We start from the raw sequence: 23,905 nt of genomic DNA, 5'->3' as shown, positions 1-23,905 counted from the left end.
CGGATCCTTAACCTACTGAGCGAGGCCAGGGATCGAACACACGACCTCATGGTTCCTAGTCGGATTTGTTTCCACTGTGCCACAATGGGAACTCCTGTTTCTGTTCTGATCCTTCTTGTTGATGGGAATGTAAAATGTGGCATTGTCCAGATCAAGACCAGCGTGCAGTGTCACAGGGGCTATGCTGATCTGCTGAAGCAGAAACACCAGATTTAGCAGAGCAGTGGCAATTGAGACTAAAGTTTTTGAGTTTGCATTAATTCACTGCCACTTGTTAGCATTGAAGTATATTACCTTGAATCAGGCAACTCTCTGTCTTAGGGAAATGCCTGGAGAGTGACTTGGCTGTGACTCATCAGCAGCCGGTATGCCCAGCAGCTGGAAAAGCCAGTACCTCTGTCCAGAAGCTGGGATCTTGGTGACACACTACAGCGTGAGTACAGACCCTTTTCATGAATGTTATACACAATGAAGTTGGAGTACACTCTTCAGGGAAAGGGCCCTATTTCCTCAGCTGTGAATTTTAAATATTTCCTTTAGATTGTTGGGAAATGCCTAATTTGGGTTTTTATCTCTCTTCAGTTTATTTTAGTCATTAGTTTATGTGTGGTTTTTTTTTTTTTTTGAAAAGTATTAAATTGGCATTTTAGAAATATTTTCTTTTTTTTCAATCTTCAGTTGCAGCATTTACTTGACTTGTCCAGGGATTAAAAGTGAGTATAATTGAAATAGATAAATTGGTATTCCTATTTTCAGAAAAGATATAGTGGTTCTCACCCTTAAGATACACACACACACACACCACACACGTACACACATCACACAGATAACACACACACCATGCACACATATCCCTAGAGAGGAATGCTTCATGTATCATCTCATCGTATTTACATTCCATTGCTTTTTGAATCAATATGAAGTCTAGATAAAACAAATTGAGAGGATTTAAAATGTGCTGTAAGACTTATTTCTGGTTATGTCCAGCTATTATTATATGTGACGGTGCAGATTTAAACCTTGTCATCTAGATCTTGTGAAAAGGGCATCTCTGCATGCATAGTGGTTACTAGCATGCACAATGGACTCAGGTTTCCTGGGTTACAGGTGCTAGATATAGCTCCACTTTTTTTCTTTCTTTTCCACTCAAAATAGCATTACAGGGGCAAGTAAGGGGAAAAGATATTATTTTAGAGTTAACCTTGAGTTATCTCTAAGTTAAATATAAAACAAGCAGCTATTGAAGTTGTGGCTCAGCCTCAGAACATGATATAGTGTTCATGGGGATGTGGGTTTGATCCCTGACCTCGTTCAGTGGGTTAAGGATATGGCATTGCTACACACAGTGTCATAGGTTGTAGATGTGGCTTGGATCCACTGTTGCCCAGGCTGTGGTGCAGGCCTGAGTTGCAGCTCTGATTCATCCCCTAACCTAGAAACTTCATATGCCACAGGTATGACCCTAAAAAGAAAAAAAAATCAAGTATTTATAAACTTTTTCTAATTATACATTAGTTGTGACTTAGTACATACTTGATCATGACACATCAGTGAGAACATGCCACAGTTGTTAACTGCTGCTTTAGTGCAAACTTTCCAAATTTGGCTGTGTCTCAGAATGATCTGGAATACCTAGATTCCATGTCCCCTACTTTGCTTTGGAATCAAGATATAGAATAATTTCATTACCTTCAAATTTCCCCCTGTCATTTTATAGTCAATTCCTCCCTACATGCCCAGATCCTAAGAACCACAGATTTGTTTTCTGTCCCTATTGTTTCACCTATTCCAGAATGTCATATAAAAGAAATCATAAATATATAGCCTTTTAAGCCAGTTTCTTTCACTTAACACAATGCATTTGAGAGGCATGTTTGTTGTTACATGTATCAGTAGCTCACTCCTTTTTATTGCTGAGTAGTATTCTATTGTATGGAATACTTTTATGGTGGTGCCCAGTTGCTTTGTGTCTTTTGTGTCATTTGGTAGATTTCCTCTTTTACTTTTTTCAATTCTAAAGTGCGTAGAGGTATCTTGCTTTGGATTTCATTTGCATTTCTAACAGTTAATGACGTGTTAAAGCCCAGTTTGGTTTGAGAATCTGACTCAACCCCATTCTGCTGCTCTCTAGTTGAATCACCCTCAATGGGTTATACAAACTCTCTAAGCTTCAATTCCTTCAAATAGGCAAAAATAATTCACAGGAATGATAATGCAGTTAAATGTGAGAATGTATATAAATGTATGTAAAGGGCTACATAACATGTGCTATGTGGAGATGTTCAATGAATGTGGGTACTCATGGAGTCTTCTCAACTTTTTTTGTTGTTCTCAAAATTCCATGCTTAAGAAACTCCCTTCAGATATTGTATGATACCCTTGGACTCACACAGACCCAGCCATTTGATCATGTTCTGATATGTTTTCTAGGCCTGTAGTTACACAGGTATATATTGCCTAAGAGACTTGCAAAGTTTCAAGCCTAAGAGAAGGCATTTGTAACCAATAAGAGTGCATTTATGTTGAAGCTTTGTATGTTCTCTGTTCTTGTCTTGCTGGATAATGAAAGATGCATTAACGGTACCAATTACAAAGTATGAATTTGATTTATAGCTCTTTGTTACTTTCCCTGGCAATCACCATGCAATAGGAAAATCCACATGCAGCAATCTAAAGACAATTTAGACTGAAATCATTCTTTGCAATTTAGGCATTTAATTAGGAGTTTTAAAGCTTAATTAAAAAGTTAAATCATTTGTCTTTATTTCTGAACAATGCTATTGTGGATGGTTCAATTATGTAAAATAAACCATAATAAGATATGTATTTCCCTGTCTGAAGTTATAGCATCATTCACACATAACAGCATGGCCCCATAAAATCGTATTTGAGAAGATAGAACAAAATTGAAATATAGAGCCATTAACTAGATATTGAAAGTAACTTCTGGTCTGTGAAGTTGTTTTTCTCTCTTTTGTTTCATGGTCTTAGCGACACATGAATTTTTCCTCTAAAAATGTAAATAATGAGAAAAAAGATTTTAAGTATATCACCTACAATTCCATCCAAAATGTGCACACACACACACAAAAAAACTGGAATGAAACTTCTCATCAATCTTCAGTTATTTAGTACTAGGGATGAAACTTCATGGCTTGTTTCTGAATAGTAAGAAACATTCTTCACGTGCATAAATGTATTCCTAATTTTTAAGGAACTATCCCTAGGCTGCCACTAACCAGGCCCTGAACCTCTCCATTTTTGGAAGGTTCATAGTTCATGCCTACATTTCCACATGTTCTAGGAATTCAATCTGTTATTCTTTCTTTTATAACTCTAGATTTTGGGGAGTGAAGTCTTTTACTTCAAGAAAGGCTGCCAAGTGTGTGAAAAGTACACATGGGATTAAATACCTGAGTTATAAAAATCTTGCAATTACATATACTTAAGATATATTACAAGATTTGTAGTGTCTAAATGTTCTTGAATTTGGTGGCTCAGTTGACAAGCAATGATCATATCATTTTATTCCTGGATAAAATCAAGATAGCAAATACCAGCTGACAGTCTACTAGAAAAGGGCAGTCAGGAATGAGGGCAGTGTTCTGAGATGACATAAATTCTATGTGTGGCCAGCACCCACACTCCTAGGATTTTCACCCTCAACCCTGTCTGTACATACTGGGGACTAATGGAACTTGAATATAAAGAAAATGCTGGAGTTCCCGTCGTGACGCAGTGGTTAACAATCCGACTAGGAACCATGAGGTTGCGGGTTCGGTCCCTGCCCTTGCTCAGTGGGTTAGGGATCCAGCATTGCCGTGAGCTGTGGTGTAGGTTGCAGACGCGGCTCGGATCCCTCGTTGCTGTGGCTCTGGCGTAGGCCGGTGGCTACAGCTCCGATTCGACCCCTAGCCTGGGAACCTCCATATGCCTCAGGAGCGGCCCAAGAAATAGCAACAACAACAACAACAACAACAAAAAGACAAAAAAAAAAAAAAAAAAAAAAAAAGAAAATGCTGTGGAAATATTATTAGATTATGTTGTTATTAGGACTCAAGGAATGGTATAGAAAATATCTGTGAGTTGTGGAAGTTCAATTTTGGTGAGAATAAACAGGAATACTGCAGCCTGATAAGACTAGCCCCACCTTATGGCTGCAGAAGAGGTTGGCTCCAACAATGGTGTGTATGTCCTCAGGTAAATAAAAGTGACTGCAATCTAAGATTGCTTTGACTGATCTACAATAGATATTACCTAGGCCTTAGTGTCTGTACTACCGAAAGGATTGGCCTGGGAGGGCTAATGGTAAAACATAGTGTCTTTCCCTTCCTACTTCTAAGGTACTCTGAAAACAGGCACTTTGTCTTTGTAGTGGATCCTACAGTGAGCCAATCAGAGTCCTTCATGACTAAGCCCCTCATTTTCCCAGCATTTGAGATTGTAAGTGGCTGATGTCTTTCAGCTGACTCCTCTCTGGGACTTGTCCTCAGTGGAACAGAGCCTCATTATTCAAGGTCATAAATCTCCCAGAGGTCAATCTGTATCCAAGGACTGGTCAACGCAGGGTGTACAGTTCATTCCGCTATCTCCATTAATGACAACTGTGAAGGATCATCCCAACTCTAGAGTAGGATTGGCTGAGGTTACAAACCTTGGGGTTTGGTACATCTTTGCTAAAGAATGGAGGCTTTACATAAGAGCTTCACACCTACTAGCTATAATAACACCTTGAGCTAGTGTCCATCTTTTGGTCACAGAGAACGGTTTCAAAATAATAATACCTTTTTCTAAGTACTTACAATTGATTTTTATGCATTACTCATGTAATCTCAAAATATCACTATAAGACAGGTACTTGTATTTAAGGATGAAGTGATTTCAGCTTCATTGTGTTTATCTTCTTATCTTTTGTGGTACATTCTATTTATTATCACAAATACTTTAAACAAAAAACTCTTAGAGGAGTTCTCTTGTGGCACATTGAGTTATAGCTCTAGTGTTGTCACTGTAGTGATTAGGATCACGGCTATGCCACAGATTTGATCCCCCCGGCCAAGGAACTTCCACATGCTGTGGGTGCAACCAACCCCCCCCCCCAAAAAAAAAACGAAAAGCAGCTCTTAGAATGTGAAAATAGAATTATAAGAATTCCATTAGAACAAATATCAATCTACATTTTTGGTTTGGTAATCATCCATAATTACAAAGGTAGAAAGTAACAGGATCACAAGAATAATATCCAGGTTATTTTAGGGAAAATTCCCATGACCTGGTTATCCTCTTGTCATAGTGTGAAATGAATGCTGCTTCTCCAGAGCTGGCCTTGACAAATATCCTTGGTTTAATCTAGCTAACCCAGTGCTGTTATTCCAGACACTCTGCAGGTATTCTCCTTTGGGGGCAGACACTCTAAAATTTTGCTTGAGACATTCCTTCAAATGACATTCATAAATTTATTGTTGTGGGTATTTGCTGAAAAATCTATTTCTATTCCTCTCGTACTTTCATCACTGTGCTCCTCTCTACGCTTTCTTTCCTCCTTTGGCTCTTCATCCTCCTCACTTTCTGTTTTCACCTCCTTCCCTTCTCACATGCAGTGGTAATATCTTCATCTGGGTCTTCTTCAGCTTATCTTTTCCAATTTTTATGTTTTTCTACAACTTTTCTTTTTTACCTCCTTTGATCATTCAGCCATGAATGCCTTCCATATTTTGATTAGCAGTGTCACTGTCCTTCAAGTCAGCTGGAAAGAAATCTCAGAATTGTTGCTGATACCTTCTTTTCCTTTTTACTAAAAGACAAGACTCTGGAATCAGTTCTAAGCCTTCTACTTATTCTTAGAGTAAGTGCTTTATTAAGGGATTGAGTTAGAGAACTAGATTCACTATCAATGATCTCAAATGCCCAAGCATTTTCCAGCAGAATTATTTTGGTCATCAAAGCACTAATTTTCTTCCAGTATAAATTCTTTGAGGGTGCTGTCTGTTTCTTGTTCCCTTTGTATAATTTTATCTCTTGTGCTCTGCAGTCTGCTTAATAAATGTTGGCTGAATGAAAAGAGTAGGGAGCTACTGGAAAATTTTTAGCAAGGGGGCGGCACGATCAGGTATATACTTGGAAAGTTAATCTGTGAGTTGTATTTAGGTTGGAGTGGGGTGGGAAGTGTCTAAAGCTTAGTTTAGAGAAGCCACAGAGGGAGAACATGGAGAAAATGAGCACAAATTGTTTTATTAGAGAACTTATTAACTTTGAATGGATGTCGAAAATGTAATGTTGCTGTTATTGTTGTGTTGTTGCTGGCAACAGAAATTTTATAAAGTATAAGAGACATATATATTTGAAACCAGTGGGGAAATTGCTTAAACATGTATAAGAGTGAGATTGAAGATATAAAAGTGTGAGGGAAAAAGTATCAAGTTCCTAGAAAAAAAAAATCAAGTTCTTGGAGGATGCAGAGGTGCAGAGACCTCAAGGACACAGGTTAATTTTGAAAATGAATCAGCATATGTCTTCTGTGAGAGAAGAGATGTTAGGTTAGAAAAAATATGTTAGTGTGTGTGTGTGCGCGCGCAGAAGGGGGTGCTGTTGGAAATTGAGATAATTGGTGTCAAATGTCCTAGATCAGTGGTTCTTAACATTGGCTGCACATTAGAATCACTTGGGGAGTTTTTTAAAAAAATACTGCTATGTAGATTCCATGTAGGACCAATTAAATCACAGTCTCTAAGGGTGGAGCCCAGACTCCAGGATTTTTAAACACTCCCTAGGTGAGTTATTGTGCAGCCACAGTTGAAAGCTGCTGGCCTATATCTTCTTAGTAACATGGCAACAATGCTTCCTCCTGTGAGCCAGGGAAGTGGAGTGAGAATAACACAAAGTTTAAAAGAGAAATAAAGTGACTGGGGAAACTCATGGAACTTCAATAAAGTATACTAAAAATGTTCTGAACTCAGATGATACTATGTTCTGAACCCAGATGACATTAAGTCATTTGAAGCTTAGGGGATCCAACCAGTGTGTCATTGTGACATTATCTAGCAATGCATGGAGGCTAAGGAGAGGGGGAAAAGAACATTAGGGTAATTCATGGTAGAGAACTAGCCTTGTTAATAGTACCCAAATCATGCTGGACATCTGAATAATTCAAAGATATTAGAAAAAATGTGCAAATGCCAGGACCCCAGTGAGTGTCTTTCAGGAGATCAATAAATCTAGATTGGGCCTGGAAATCTGTATTTTTAAGCAACACCCCTAGTAAGTGTGGCAGCCAGTGCAGACTAGAATTTGAGAATCACTGAAATAGAGGATAGACAACGTCAACGGAGAGGCAGAAAGATTGTGTGATTACGGTGAAAGCACAGCTAAAATATTAGACCCTGAGATTCAGCTGGATAGGAAGGCAAATAGAGTCAGGAAGGCAGAGAAAAATAACATGCTGAGGAGGAGGTAAAGCAGTAAATTACAACTGGGCATTGCTATGGACTGAATGTTCGTGTCCCCTCAAAATTTGTATGTTGAAATCTTAAACTCAATGTATTGGTATTAGGAGGTGGATCTTTGAGAGGTTATTACGTCATGAGGATGGAGTCTCCCGCATACAAGTAGTGCCCTTATAAAAGGTACCCCAGAGAGGTCTCTTGCCCTCTCTGCCATGAGGGTACAATTAGAAGGCAGCAGGCTGCAACTTGGATGATGATCCTTCTAGACCCTGACCATGCTGCCACCTGATCTCAGCCTTCCAGGCCTAGAACTGTGAGAAATACATTTCTGTGTTTTAAAACCACTCAACCTATAGTACTTGGTTATAGTGGCCAGAACTGACTGAGAAAGGCATGGATGGGATTGCCGACAGAAGGGGAAGGGAGGATTTGGAAACAATGAGGGGCTCTGGCAGAAAGAGTTTCTGAAGTTGTTGTCAGAGAGGGGAATTCAATGGCTGCTCTTGGATTTTATCTTGTATCTCTTTAATTCAAACATTCCCTCTCCTGCCTGAGGTAGAAAAGGGAACCCAAGAAAACAGAGGAGGGCACGGTGTTACTTTTCTTGGGCTATTGTTACAAACACCACAGACTGGATGGCTTAAACAACAGAAATTTATTTTCTCACAGTTCTGGAGGATGGATGTCAAGGTCAAGGTGTCAGCAGAGCTGGTTTCTTGCAAGACCTCTATCCTTAGTTTACAGATGGCCGTCTTCGTGTGTTTTCACACAGTCTTCTCTGCGTGTGTCCGAGTCCTCATTTCCTCTTCTTATTTTATTTTTGTCTTATTAGGTCCACAGCTGTGGCATATGGAGGTTCCCAGGCTAGGGGTCGAATCGGAGCTGTAGCTGCCAGCCTACACCAGAGCATAGCAATGCCAGATCCGAGCCGAGTCTGTGACCTACACCACAGCTCACGGCAACGCTGGATCCCCAACCCACGAGCAAGGCCAGGGATTGAACCTGCAACCTCATGGTTCCTAGTCGGATTCACTTCTGCTGCACCACGAGGGGAATTCCCCTCATTTCCTCTTCTTATAAGGGTACAGTTATATGGGATTGAAATCCATCCATATGACCTCATTTTCTTCAATTGCCTCTTCAAAGGCCAAACAAATATAGTCACATTTTGAAGTACCAAGTGGTTAGGACTTCAACATTTGCATTTTGGGGTATGTTAGCTTTTTCAGGTTGCTATAACAAAACACTACAGCCTGGGTGGCTTAAACAACAGAAATTTACTTCTCATTGTTCTGGAGGCTGGAAGTCCCAGATCAAGGTGCCCACCAATTTGATTTCTGGTGAGAATTCTTCTCCTGGCTTGAAGATAGCTTACTTCTTACTGTATTCTCACATGGCTGGTGGGAGGGGAGAGACAGAGTGCTCTGTGTTGTCTTTTCTTATAAGGACACCAACCCCATTGGATCAGGGCCCCATGTTCATGATCTCACTTAAGCTTAATTACTTCCTTAGAGGCATCATCCCCAAATACAGTCATCTGGGGATTAGGATTTCAACATATACATTTTAGGTGGATACAAGCATTCAGTCCATAACATGGGTTGGGGGGTGGACACAATTCAGCCCACAGCAGGCACTGAAGCTAAAACTGTGCTGAAAGGAATGAAACACACACATATATTTTCCTGTTGGTTGTTTATAAATCAACAACTCTTTGAATAGTCTCGCAGCTCAACTCTAGGTTAGAGATGGTGTCGGCATGTGCTAAACAAGCTTCCCCAAGCAGGTCGGCTATCATTGCTGGTTCTTGACCTAAGATACTAAGTCCTTCTCTGGTGTGGATTGCTGTCTATGTACATTGTCTCCTAGCTGCGTTAGGATCATGGGCCTGGCTTGATAGCATAAACCAATTCCTTGTTGAACCTGTATGGGGAAATAAACAGGTCATTAACATCATCATGTTTAGAATCCAAGTGAGATTTTTTTTAAGTTTTATTGAGGTATAGTTGACTTACAATGTTGTGATAATTTCTACTGTACAACAAAGTGATTCAGTTACACATATACACACATCCATTCTCTCTCAGATTCTTCTTCACATAGATTATCACAGATTATTGGGTAGAGTTCCCTGTGCTATACAGCAGGTCTCCATTGGCCAGTCACTCCACAGCATGCATATGCCAATTCTAATCCCCAATCCCCCCCCCCCAACCAACCTGTTCCCTTTGGTAACTGTAAATTTATTTTAAAAGCCTATGAATCTGTTTCTGTTCCACAAATAAATTCATTCATATCCTTTTTTTAGATTCACATAGAGGGATATCATATGATGTTTGTTTCATTTGATTTACTTCACTTATTATTATAATCTCTAGATTGATCCATATTTCTGCAAATGGCATTATTTCATTCTTTTTTAATGGCTAGGTAATAGTCCATTGTATATATATGCCACATCTTTATCCATTCCTCTGTCAACAGACATTTAGGTTGCTTCCATGTCTTGATATTATAAATAGTGCTGCAAAAAACATTGGACTTCATGTATCTTTTTTGAATTATTTGCAAATGAAGCAACTGACAAGGGATTAATCTCCAAAATATATGAACAACTCATGCAGCTCAGTATAAAAAAAACACCCAATAAAAATGGGCAGATCTAAATAGACCTTTCTCCAAAGAAGATAAAAAAACACATAAAAAGATGCTCAACATAGCTAATTATAGAGAAATGCAAATCAAAACTATGATGAGTTGTCACCTTACAATAGCCAGAATGGCTATCATCAAAAAGTCTACAAACAATAAATGCTGGAGATGGTATGGAGAAAAGGGAACCCTCCTACAATGCTAATGGGAATGTAAATTGGTATAACCACTACGGAAAATGGCATGGAGTTTCCTCGAAAAACTAAAAATAGAACTACCATATGCTACAGCAATCCCACTTCCAAGTGAGAATTTTTACAGAGCAATTCTAACATGTTACTTATTAATTAGATATTCTTATCCAAACTGCTTAAACATCAGTATAAGAGACTTCAGGGATCTGGCTGTTGATATTATTTTAGTGACTTGGGATTGATGTTATTCTCCTACTTGTTTCTTAAAAAACATGGAGGAGTTCCCATCGTGGCTCAGTGGTTAACAAATCTGACTTAGGAACCATGAGGTTGCGGGTTTGATCCCTGGCCTTGCTCACTGGGTTAATGATCCGGGGTTGCCGTGAGCTGTGGTGTAGGTCACAGAGGTGGCTCGAATCTGGCGTTGCTGTGGCTCTGGTGTAGGCCGGCAGCTACAGCTCCAATTAGATCCCTAGCCTAGGAACCTCCATCTGCCACGGTGTGGCCCTAGAAAAGACTAAAAAATAAAATAAAATAAAAAACATGGAGAAGAACCTTCTTATTATAACCTTGCAGAGTTTATTCCAGAACCCTTGTGGAACCACAGCTTATATAAATTTAATGTAGGCCCAGAGGTTCCATGGTTTTATCTTAAAAGATTCCTTAAAAAAATAAAAACAAACAAAAAAACCAAACAGTAGTTCTCACTGTGGTTTAGTGGGTTAAGATCCCAACTAGTATTCGTGAGGATGTGGGCTGGATCCCTGGCCTCGCTCAGGGGGTTAAGGACTGGCATTGCTGCAAACTGTGTCATAGGTTGCAGATAGGGTTTATATCTGGCATTGCTGTGGCTATGGTGCAGCCTGTGACTGCAATTCAACCCCTAGCCTGGGAATTCCATATGCTGTGGATCCAGCCCTAAAAAGAAAAAAAAAAAAAGATAAAGCAAACAAGCAAAAAACCCCTAAACAACCGCCAAACTCTATTGAGGTATAATCTACATGCCATAAAATTCACTCATTTTAAGTGTACAATTCAGTGATTTTGAGTAGTTTCCTGAGTTGTGCAGCCATCATCACAATGCAGTTATTAGAACATTTTAATCAACCCAAAAGATCCCTCCTGCCTTTTACAGTTTATCTCTGTTCCCACCCCCAGCCCTAGGCAGCCACTAATTTGCTATGTGTCTCTGTAGATTTACCTAAATGCCTTTGTTTAGTTTCTTTCTAGGCCCTGCAGTTGCAGCTCTAATGACTGAAGGCTAAATTCTCTGAGAATTTATTTTTAGTCTGAGAACTTTGTTCTTAATGTCATTATGTGTCTTCTATTTCAAGCAAGGTGTTATGGAGCACACATGTGGGACAGAGGTCCTCTTCCTTTGAACCTAAACTGTTTTCCACTAGGATTCAGACAAATCTGGTGGGTGCAGTCCTGCCAGGCATATTCTATAAGAAATGAGTATTTATCCTAAGAAAAAGGAGATTCCATACCCATCAGAATACCTGGCTCTCACATTTGTCTTTTGTCTTAGTTTTCCCATCCACCACCAGAAAATGGTTTATCTTGTTTATTTGAATGATGTAAGAGGAGTATTAAAATATAAACTTAATGAGCATTCTACATATTCCATCCAGCCTCCGTGGTCCCTTTATTTTGTCACATGCTGTATAAGCCCCCAATTCTACCCAGTTCTGCTCCTGAGGCATACTTCAGTAAAATAAAAACTAAGATGATTTTTTTTCTTCAAGTCTCATGTTAGGTTTCTATGTTAATTCTTTTTTTTTTTTTTTTTTTTTTTTTTTTTTGTCCACATCTGCAGCATATAGAAGTTTCCAGGATAGAGGATGAATTGGAGTTGTAGATACAGGCCTACACCACAGCCACTGCAACACCAGATCTGAGTTGCATTTGCGACCTATGCAGCTTGTGACAAACCAGATCCTTAGTTCACTGAGCCAGGCCAGAGATTGAACTTGAATCCTCACAGAGACCATTTTGGGTCCTTAACCTGCTGAGCTCAATGGGAACTCTACTAGGTTAATTCTAATTGTAATAGTTTTTAAAGTGAATTTAGTCATCAGGTCAATATAGTAATACCGAAAAAAGTCTAATAGTCAACTTTATTCTGATATATGCCTCATTTTGCTAAAGGTTAAGCCATGCATTTACTTAATTTACTAGCTCGTCCTTTGTTTTATAGATAATTATACTTTATCAACCTTTGATGTAGTTAAGACTATCAGATGATGTAAAGAAAATGTGGTGAGTCTATTTGTTAAAAGTGAATTATTACTTCCTATTTCTAAGGACTGACAACCACTTATTATTTATAACATCTACAAGGGGACAAATGTGTTGTCTAAGAAAATTGATTTTATTACTTTGGAAATGAAAGCCTATTATTTTCATTTCAGTAATTTCACCAAATGGTCATCACATTTGAATATTTTTTTCTGAGTGAGTCTTTTCTGTCTATTCCTTTATGTTCTTCAGTGAAAGAGAACAAAGTAGTTTATTGCAAATATGAAATGTGAGAAGGCAGAGATAATGCTGTGGTTCAAAAGGACATGAGCTTTTTCTTACTGTATAATTAAAACATGAAATAGTAAACATGAATCATACATTAAATTGCATGCTGTCAAAATGAGACTGAAAATGTTGTTTAAAATATTCCTTTATCTATGCTCAAAGTGCTTCTAAGGGACTGAAGCCAACACAGTTTATAATCTGTTCTCTTTCTTTTTCTACTTTCTATACAGGTTAATTACATTCATGTACTTTTCCATATTATTTATTAGACTGTTTCTGATTATACCATCCACATCAGCATTCATAGCTCACAAAGCCAAGGGAAGTACAATACTTGTAGGTGGGGGAGAAAAGAAACCTCATATGAAGATGAATGCAGAGATTGGGGAAAATGCATCTCTACAAGCAAGGAATGCCAAAGATAGCAAATGACCAGAAGCTAGGAGAGAGGCATGGAACAGGGCCTGCCCTGCAACCTTTGGAAAGAACCAATCCTGCTGCCACCTTGATCTTGAACTTTTAACCTCCGGAATGTGGGACACTAAATTTCTGTTAAGGCACCCAGTTGTAGCACTTTGTTATGGAAGCCTGAAAAAAAATTAATACACAAGGCTTTTGTTAATCTCTCTGTGCCACAGTTTTCTCATATATAAAGTGATAATAATAATATTTACCTTCTAGGGTTTTGTGAAGATGAAATGAGTCAATGAATATAAAGTACTTAGAATTGTGCCTGCCATATAGAGGCATAGGGCTAGCACTACTGCTTGGTTGAATTGACAACAATTCTCATTTCCTTCTCCTTTGCTAAATGCTAAGTAGCATCCTATTTGTAAGACAGGTTTTCTACTAACTTGAAGATCAATCAATAAGGGAAGAGGAAAACAGATTTTTTTGTTTGTTTGTTTAGCATGATGGAAGTCACAGGTTATAAGAAAGAATGTAAAGCAAATCAAAGTGGTTAGTTTCAGAAAGTTAAAATTATTGTTTTCCCAGCAATTTAAGTGTTATAAAAGAAAGAATAATGATTCAAATGGTGTAAGAAGCCAAATGTTAGTATTTTTAGAAAAAGGGAGCAGAGGTGTTAGACACATGGTTGTGAGCCAAAGAATGGAATGCTCTAATACCTTCCTTCCTCTGCTTTGATCACAGTGCCTTTGATCAAGACATTGGTCTTCATAAAGCTGTTTTAAAATAAAAACATTACCTTACCATGCTTGAACTCTTGCTGAATTTGCACACCAGACTGTCTTACTGACAAAAGGTTGAGCAAGCTTTGGAGAATAAAATGTTCATTTTTGACAAGAGGGAGATTTGTAGTCAAGATTATGGGAGGAACAAGTCCCAAATGATGTTGCAGTTGGTAGGAATAGAGAAGGGATTAGGACATCTGGGGGAAAACTAGAAGGTTAGGAATTGAGGTAGAGTGAGGGCATGAAGGTTGGAAGAAAAGGAAAAGAGAGAAGACTGTGTAATACAGTGCATGCCTCTTTTGAGTTCTGTTATCTGAGATAAGCTAATTTCTCTGAGCTTCCATGTATTAGTGCCTTAAGGGCTTCCATTTTTATTCTTTGACTTCCCATTTTATCTTCCTTGCAATCTCAGATTTCCTTTGGAGAAATTATTGCTTCCCCAGTGAATTGAGTTTAGCATCTTGGTAATCACCAACCCCACCCTTCCTTAGCTTATGCCCATATATATGACCCAACAAATACCAATTGGATGAGCTCTTTGGAAGTCTTTTTTTTTTTTTGGCTGCACCCGTGGCATGTGCAAGTTCCTGGACCAGGGATGAATACTGCATCACAGCAGTAGCCTAAGCCACTGCAGTGACAGTGATGGATCCTTAATCTACTGTACCACAAGAGAACTCCTGAAAGTCTAATCTTTACTACAATGATGAAAAGACTGAAAATAGATGGAATTTGTAGTATGGTGATTAAAGGGAACAGATTTTAGAGACAGGTCACATATATTTAAGTCCTAACTCTGTCACTCAACAACTATATGACACTGGGTTATGTTTAGCCTCCCTATCCCTCGGTTTCCTGATGTGTAAAATGAGAATGGTAATAGTACTTATTTTACCCAGTGCCAGATACTATCCTTGGCATTAGGTATGCATCAATGAATAAAACAACATGGTTTATTCTGCTTACATGAGGCTTTCAGACTTGAGAGTGATATGTACCAAGCAGAGAAAATAAGTATTACAAATTGCGTATGTATAAATGAGCTAAGGGCTTAAAACAGCACCCAGCATATAGTTAGTAATACGTAAGTGTAAGCATTTACTCATTTTTTAGTAGCAGTGTTCTGACCACACATTATATATGTAGTTTCCGATTCTTTAGCTCTCTGGAGAGAGCTTAGATCCTGCTCATTTCTGAGCTTGGTTTTCTACCCTTTCCACTGTAGCTGAGAACTCCAGTATAGTTCCCCTAAATTTCCTATCACTTAATTTAGCTGGAGTTGGTTTCCACTGCTTGTAACCTGAGAACTCTGATACACTATATCCTGGGGTAGTTGTGAGGATTAAATAAGATTGTGTACATTAAGTGCATACAGGTTCAATTAACATCAATTCTGGGAGGAGTGACCTAGGTATATTGAAAGTGGAAAGGATAGAGCCGAATGAGAGTGCGCTAATAGAAGTAAACAAAAAAATATTAGCAAATGACTTTAGTATAGGGGAGACCCAGAGGACTGGTAGGGTAATAAAGGAGAGCTAGCTTTCATTTATAGGGCTAAAAGTCTGAGAAGCTGACAGGTCAAATTGAGAAACTCACAGAATCGAAGACTTGAATGGAATACGATACACCAAAGCCATTGTTTTACTGTGACAGTATTGCCCCAGAAGCTGAATCTAGCATATGCAGTTCTATAGAGAGGTAAACCATTTCTTCGTTTTTGTATCACCTGAGAAAGCATTCTATAAAAACAACCTTTGAGGGATATGGTCTTTGTTCTTGACATAAGGAAAACTAGTAAGAATGGTAGAGTCATTTGTTTGACACCAACCCATGTAGACTTATTATTCTAAGGTGCAAAGTTATGTATTTTAAACCTTGGTAATATTGTGCTGATGGATGCAATACCATAAATATGCACATGCATATTCATATGATTCCAATTATTCTTTTGAAGCTGTATAAATGACACATTTGAGAACTAAGAACTGAAAATATGATACATATGACAAGCTCATCAGCATTCTGAGATAAAAACTGAATGAAAGAAGATTACTTGTAAAAGCTCTTTTCCCTTTGAGTTTCTTCTATTCCATTTCTAATCACCAAATCCTACTCATTCCTTTAAACTTCCCATATAACCTAATTATCCTTTAGGCATCAGGAAACAGAAAGTACTACAACCTTTATTTCTTCTTAGTGCCAAGCTCAGACTTGTATTGTTGAGACCATCTGGACTGAATGTGTGATTGAGCCATGTTAAGGTATTTATTTATTTATTTACTTATTTACTTATTTTATTTATTTATTTATTTTTCTGCTTCATATGGCTGTACCTGTGGCATATGGAAGTTCCTAAGCTAGGGGTAAAATCAGAGCTGTATCTTCTGGCCTATGCCACAGCCACAGCAATGCCAGATCTGAGCCATATCTGAGACCTACATCATAGCTCATGGCAATGCTGGACCCTAAATTTTTAAAATTATGGTGGGATGGTTCAGAGTTTCACTTGTGTTGTGGCCACTCAAGACAAATATGGTATGTGAATTCCCTTGCTTATTAAACCTGCCACCTACCAGTCTGGAGTGATCTGCCTCTTTCTTTCTCCTTGCCCTCCTATATGTGGGCCAATTTCAGATTTCAAGCCAGGAATTTCTGTGGTTTTGATCCAACAAATAATAAGTCTTTCCTTCCACTACATTCAAGTTCAAGGTCTAACATCTAAAGCTGCAATGAAGAGGAAAGTCCCATGAGAAAATAGATAGATGGGCAACAATAGAGCACAAATAAACAGAAAAGTGTTCTCTGAGTAAGGTTGCCCTCCAATAAGAACTTGATTTGTCTCCTCTGGTGAGTAAATTATAATGTGAGAAGAATCCATAAGCTCTTCTACACTGATTCCACCCATAAATATTGACCTCACTTAACCAACTCACTTAGCTCCTCTTCCATGCTCACCAATCTTGGGACTGTAATTTTGTTTCTGAAATAGATCTGCCTGTGGTGAGAGGGTGATTTGTCATATGGACAAAAACATTTCAGATGAACAGACAATTTATGTTTCTTACTGAAAATGAACAAATTCGGTCCCTGTTTGTATGTTAGTCAGTTGTGAGTTTGGTTTGCTGGAGTCATTTTTCCTGCACCTAATAAACCCTGCAACAAGGTTGTAATAAATGTATTGCAATTCATAAGCGAGGATTAGAACCAAAGCCATGATAACTTCCCCAAGTTTCCCTGATTTCCTTGAAGTCACTTTTTTTGTTGTTGTATTTGTTGCTCAGAGGACAATGGTGAAGTCCTTGGATCTTTGGGTGTTTGTGGTGAAGATAAAACTTTAGTTTGGTTTTTACAAATGTGCATGTCAGGAAGAACATCACCATCATAGAGGATGGTAAGGAGTGAACCTGCCACCCCTCCATGCATTATTAGAAAATGGATGAGAGTAAGACAGTTTAAATCTCACAGCATGGGAAAGAATAAGCCCGTTCCCCTGTCGCCAAGTCCCACAGGGAGAGCAATGAGCCCAGATGGATGCGATGCATGTGGTAGGTTGAGTTGTCCTTGAAGTTTGGCACACTCAACAATAGAGCACATGGATTCTCAGGGCAGGTGGAGGACTGCCTTTCCCAACAGTGCAAACTCCAGAGGAATGGATGATGAGAAGGTATTCCAAAAGGGGGAGGAGGTATGCAAAATCCATGAAGTAGAGTTAGCATCTGCTAGTTTAGCTACAGTAGAGTGTTACTCAGAGAGACACAGCCAGAGAAGAAACTTGGGATGAGATTTTAAAGGATTATAACCAGTTTAAGAGTTCAGCTTTTCCAAAGAGTCCTAGAGGATCTAAGAGTTTTAAAAGCAGATTCTAGATTTCTTCTATTTCATTCTCGTTATTATATAGAGAGGAAAAGAGCACCTGGAGGTGGGGGTGGAGGTGGGGGGGTGGGGATGCATACTATTGTGATCATATAGTCAATTGATTAATGGCAGAATAGGAAGAAATTCTAATTTCTGAACATAATAATTATTTAATTCATAGTAACTATTATTTTCAATCACATGACTTTTCCACAATGCATGTTCAAAGTCCACCTAGTTAAAGATTTATAATTTGGGAAGCTACAGAGAGATTCTGGGAGATGGAGATGTTTATTCCCCTTCACCTCAACTACACTCCTAATTTCCATGACTGACTACATGTGTTTCCTGAGGCAGGCAGCACTCAGACTTGCTGTGGGTTTATGTGGTTAATACTTCAGGCTATGTTGAAGTCCTCAAAAAGAGAATTGAGTAGGCTTCCTCAATGCCAGTCTTCTATGGACTACAGGTCACACAGAAAGCAATGATGGATGAGAACTGGGAAAGCAGAAGATGACTATGCTGGGTCTCCAGACCCCAAGAGGCAGCTGATAGCCTATCTACATCATTGGCTCATGAGATGAAGAGCCACTTTGCTAAGTCTCACAATCTATAAGATTCCAAGACAAGATCCAAGTCCTAATGAGAATAATACCTGCCTTATTATAGTGGAATCACAACCAGAGAGTGCGTAGTGAGAGCCGATAATCAGGGCATGTGCCAGCGACGAAGAAAATGAAAGGGATAGAGAACACGGAGCTCTGAGATACAATCTTTCAGTATTCCCTTCATATTCACTGGGATATGAGCAATATGATTACAAGAAATGTCCCTTCAACAGTGGGACTAATTTCTTGACTATCTACTCCAATGGAGTGTAAACTCCTTTAGGTCAGGGACTTGTCTCTATGGTTACTACTAACTCCTCCAAGCCATCAAGCATAATATCTGGCACATAGCAGACAAAGAAAACTGGTGAGTAAATAATAATGAGCCACTGCTTTCTCTGTTTTTAACATACATAACTATATAAATTTAAGGTCACACAATAATTGTTTGACTTATGTATATTGTGAAATGATTATAACAATGAATTTATTTTTTTTATTTTTTTATTTTTTTTTTTGGCATTTCTTGGGCTGCTCCTGCGGCATATGGAGGTTCCCAGGCTAGGGGTGATCGGAGCTGTAGCCACCGCCTATGCCAGAGCCACAGCAACGCGGATCCAAGCCGCGTCTGAACCTACACCACAGCTCACAGCAACGCCGGATCCTTAACCCACTGAGCAAGTCCAGGGACCGAACCCACAACCTTATGGTTCCTAGTCGGATTCGTTAACCACTGCACCACGACGGGAACTCCTATAACAATGAATTTAATTGGCATGCATCCTCTCATACAGACACAATAAAAAGAATTTTTTAAATTGTTTTTATTGTGATAAGAAATCTCAGAATTTACTATCTTAGCACTTTTGACACACACAATATAGCAGTGTTAACTATAACTGTCACTTTAAATATTACATCCCTAGTTCTTTTGACTGCCTTCCTCTAATTTCCCCCTTTTCCAACTCCACCTCTGGTAATCACAAATCTGATCTCTTTTTCCAATGTTTTAATTCTTTTAAGATTCCACATGCATGTGAGATCATACAGTATTCTGTATGACTTACTTCATTTAGCATAATGCTGTTAAGCTCCATCCATGTGGTTGCAAATGGCAGGATTTTCTCATTTTTATGGCTGAATAATATTGCACTGTGTGTGTGTGTGTATCTCACAACTTCTTTATTCATCCATCAGTGGACACTTAGGCTGTTTTGAAGTCTTGGCCATAAACATAGGGATGCAGATATATTTCTGAGTTACTGTTTTCATTTATTTGGATATATTCCCAGAAGTGGAATTGCTGAATCATAAGGTAGTTTTATCTTTAATTTTTTTGAGGATCCTCCTTACTATTTTTCCATAGTGGCTGTAAGGGTTTACAATCCCATCTACAGTGCATGTGTTCTCTATTCTCCACATCCTTGTCAGCATTTGTTGTGCCTTTTTGATAATGGCTATTCTAATAGGCATGAGGTAATATCTCATTGTAGTTTTGATTTTCATTTCCCTACTGATGAGTGATTTTGAGCATATTTTCCTATGCCTGTTGCCCACTTGTATATCATCTTAGGAAAAATCTCTATCCAGGTCTTTTTTGTAAGCAGATGGGTTAGGGAGTCCTGGGGAAAGAACCAGGCATGGCTTTCTTGACACAAAAGAACTCATTTTGGCCTTAAAGATCAAAAGAACTTTAAGAAGCCATTTCGTAATCAAATCCTAGCTGCAATGCTTGCCCTTGAAAGATCTCAGCAATTATTGATCATAAGGGAGGGAATTCAGAGACTAGGAAGGAGCAGTCAGGAAACAGTAGTGCAGCATTGGGCAGCGTCCTGGTTCCTCAAGGAATATACATAGCAATACATCTTTGAGTTCTGCAGGAATTAAGGCCCCCATTCGGGTGGAGGATGGAATGGTGATGTTGACCCTCCTCGCTTCACTCAATTAAAGCTTGAACTTGTCAGACACTTGATCCAGTTCTATGCTGAATTCTCCTCTGTTCAAGCCCCCGTATGAATATGCATGTACCCTTGGTTTGAAGCTGCCTCAATTTTGCTGTTAAGGGAGACACTATTTTGGGAAAGATTCTTGGTGTTCTCCTTACTTAATGCAAGTAACCAGTCCTCCCTTCTCCTGATCTTTGCCTTGGTTGTGTCTATTGGCTCCACACCCACCAAGAGAACCATTTTAAAGGTGGTTAATTTATTTACTTATTTATTTTGCTGTTGAGTTATATGATTTCTTTATATATCTTGAATATATTAACACCTTATAAGAGACATAGTTTGTAAATTTTTTATCCCATTCCATAACTTATCTTTCACTTTGTTGACTGTTTCTTTTGCTGTGCCAAAGGTTTTTATTTCTGTGTTTTGGCTATAGCATACAGTGGCTTCTATGGGATTTCAGTTCCTAGGTCAGGGATTGAACCTGGATCACAGATGTGAAAGCACCAAATCCTAATCACTGGACCACCAGGTTGATGTTGTCCCTCTTGTTTATTTTTGGTTTGGGTGCTTGTTTTTTAGATGTCATATGTAAAAAATCCTTGCCAAGACTCAGGTGAAGGAGTTTTTTTTTTCCTATTTTTTCTTCCAGGGCTTACATTTAAGTCTTTAATCCATTTTGAGTTAATTTTCATGAGCCCACCACTTTCTCTTGGCAACAATATATCCTGCCTTTTGTGTGTATGTGTGGGGTTTTTTAAAAAATATATTTCATTTAAAACATCCACACCCCATCCTATGAGAGCAGAGCTGGTTCTTCTTCTATAGTGAATTTTCCTAGAAAAATAATTCTAATATGTTAGAATTACTATTATTCATGGTTTCTTAAGCCAACTCTAAGAAATATTGACAAAATTTGTGGAAATTCTACTTGTCAACCAGAATGTCCCCAGGTTATCCTTTTGTGGAAGAGATTAGTAAAGTTTGTGGAATCTATACAAAGTCTCCATTACAGATGATCCACATCTGGCCAGACAGGCCAGAAAATCCCAGGAGGAACCTATAAGAAATTTTTCAAAGTTTAGCAGTCATGTCTGTTTTCTAAGCAAACAAAACATAGACTTGAGCCATTTTCTCAACTTGCCTTTGAAAGAGCAGAATATAGCCTAGTTTGACCATATCTATAATCACATTAAAAATTATATAGACATTTAACATTTAGTTTCCAGGTAAAACTTTAAGAAGAAACTAAATGTTAACTTTTGAGAAAGAAGTGAGAGAAAGAGTTATAGGCCTCAGCAATCAGCGCCTTAGATATTTAAGTAAAAGCATATTTCTGTGTCAACTTTTCTACCCCTCAGATATTTCTATCTTTTTACCATAAATTCAGCCTTTCAAGCAGTCTAGTTCTCCATTATTATTAGTAGTATTTTATTTGGTCAGTCTCTATTAAAGTATATTAAGAGGTTAAATAGAAACTGAGCGGTTTCTATTATGACCTATGATTTAAAGTCAGAGTGAATTAAAATTAAATTTGGCATTTGTTTTAGAGTAACTTCAGAATGTGAGACTTAGCTCCATGTAACGTTTATTGAGTATCTACTAGGTGCCAGGCATCTGTTTAGAACTGGGGGAAAAAAGGGTAAATAAGACAGACATGATCATATTCTCTCTCTCCAGGGAACTTTTGAAGATTGAGTCATCCAGGCCCTCATCACAAAGGTAAGTGAGGTTTTGAATTCCAGTGATTTTCATGGGTTACTAATCCAAGAAAAATAAGAGACCAGAGCTTTTCTCTGGGGTAAGAATAGTAGAGAATGTAGGGAAGAGAAGGAGGAAGTAGAAAGGTGATGGGAAAATGGACCCAGGGCCCCAATTTCAAGGAGATGCTCTTCCTCTGGTGAATCAGATGAATAGTCCCAGGTAATCCTGCAGGCCCATTGTGCCTATTCCTGGGGCTCTCAGGTTGCTGAATCATTACCAAGAGCATCACCCCAGAGCCAGCACTCAGGCCTGTGACTGCTTCTCCTGTTTCCTTGCAGAGGAAAGACCATCCTCATAGGTTGTGGCAGCACTGCAGCCTGCCAGGTGTGGGAAATTTTGCTCCATCTTATATAATACTGTTCACCATTCATGCCCCAAGAAACCTGTAAACCCAAAGAGGGGCCCTGTTCATCTAGTGGGGATGTGATGGAGATACATTGCTGAACCTGTATGAGGCAAGGGTGGGAGGCAACTGCTACACATAAATTGGAGACCCCTGAGCTAGGAAGTGGTTCAGTGATACCCCTGTCACCACAGTGCGAAGTAAGTATGAGATATGAAATGTCTGCCTAGAGACTTTGTGGGGGAATTGAAAGGCCAGGATGGATTAGAGATAAATTATGAAGGGAGAACAGAGCACGATGACTGATAAGACACGTGGGCTAAGGGAGAGATGTTCCTGGATCTCAATCCTATGTGATTAGAAGGATATTTTAGAAAATCCAAAGTTAAAAATTTCTCTTTGTGCATCCTTATTTATTTAGTTAAGTTTAAATTAAATTTAGTTGATTTACAATGCTCTGTCAATATCTGCTATACAGAAAAGTGACCCAGTCATACATATACATATTATACATCTATATCTCATATCTTTTTCTCATACTCTCTTCCATCATGTTCTATCCCAAGAGATTGGATATAGTTCCCTGTGCTATACAGTAGGACCTCATTGCTTATCCATTCTAAATGTAATAGTTTGCATCTACCAATCCCAAACTCCCAGTCTATGCCACTCCCTCCCTCCCCCTGTTTTGATGACTATAGCTTTGTAGTGTGGTCTGAAGTCAGGGAGCCTGATTCCTCCAATTACATTTTTCTTTCTTTTAATATGGATTTGGCTATTTGGGGTCTTTGTGTTTCCATACAAATTTTAAAATATTTTGCTCTATTTCTGTGAAGAATGTCATTGGTAATTTGATAGAAATTGCATTTAATCTGTAGACTTCCTTATAGTATAATCATTTTGACAATGTCAATTCTTCCAAAGAGCATGGTGTATCTTGCCATCTGTTGTGTCTTTGACTTCTTTCATCAGCATATTATAGTTTTCAGAGTACAGGTCTTTTGTCTCTTTAGGTAGGTTTATTTCTAGGTATTTTATCTTTTTGATAGTGGTAAATGGGGTGGTTGCCCTTGTCTTTCTGATCTTTCATCGTTAGTATATAGAAATGTGCATCCTTTTGGAGAGTAGGTCATCGGTGTCAAAGAGGAAATCTGTACTCCCTTAGGACCTAGCTATTTGCAGCATCCTTCCTATTATTAAGATAGAACACTCTGGGCAGTGCACTATTGCTAAATGTAAATAAGGTTGTTGGGAAGATTATATATTATAGTCTATGTAAGGTGGTTAGCACTCTGTCTGACTTATAGCAAAGGCTAGTAAATATTAGCTGTTATTAGTTGTGGAGCTGCTTTAGTACAGTATTTGTTGATAGTTTGGGG

The 23,905-nt window shown here is 38.6% G+C and overlaps 1 long non-coding RNA gene across 1 annotated transcript; it reads left to right on the top strand.

The window, feature by feature from the left end:
• LOC106507826 lies at positions 16-22,985 on the top strand. The gene is made up of 3 exons (XR_002335601.1): positions 16-433; positions 679-713; positions 22,100-22,985. It is a non-coding gene; the product is annotated as an uncharacterized LOC106507826 (long non-coding RNA).

The sequence above is a fragment of the Sus scrofa genome, chromosome 9 (genome assembly GCF_000003025.6).
Source record: "Sus scrofa isolate TJ Tabasco breed Duroc chromosome 9, Sscrofa11.1, whole genome shotgun sequence".
Taxonomy (NCBI): Eukaryota; Metazoa; Chordata; class Mammalia; order Artiodactyla; family Suidae; genus Sus; species Sus scrofa.
The sequence above is the reverse complement of the archived record's forward strand: the minus strand, read 5'-3'. Positions and strand labels throughout refer to the sequence as shown.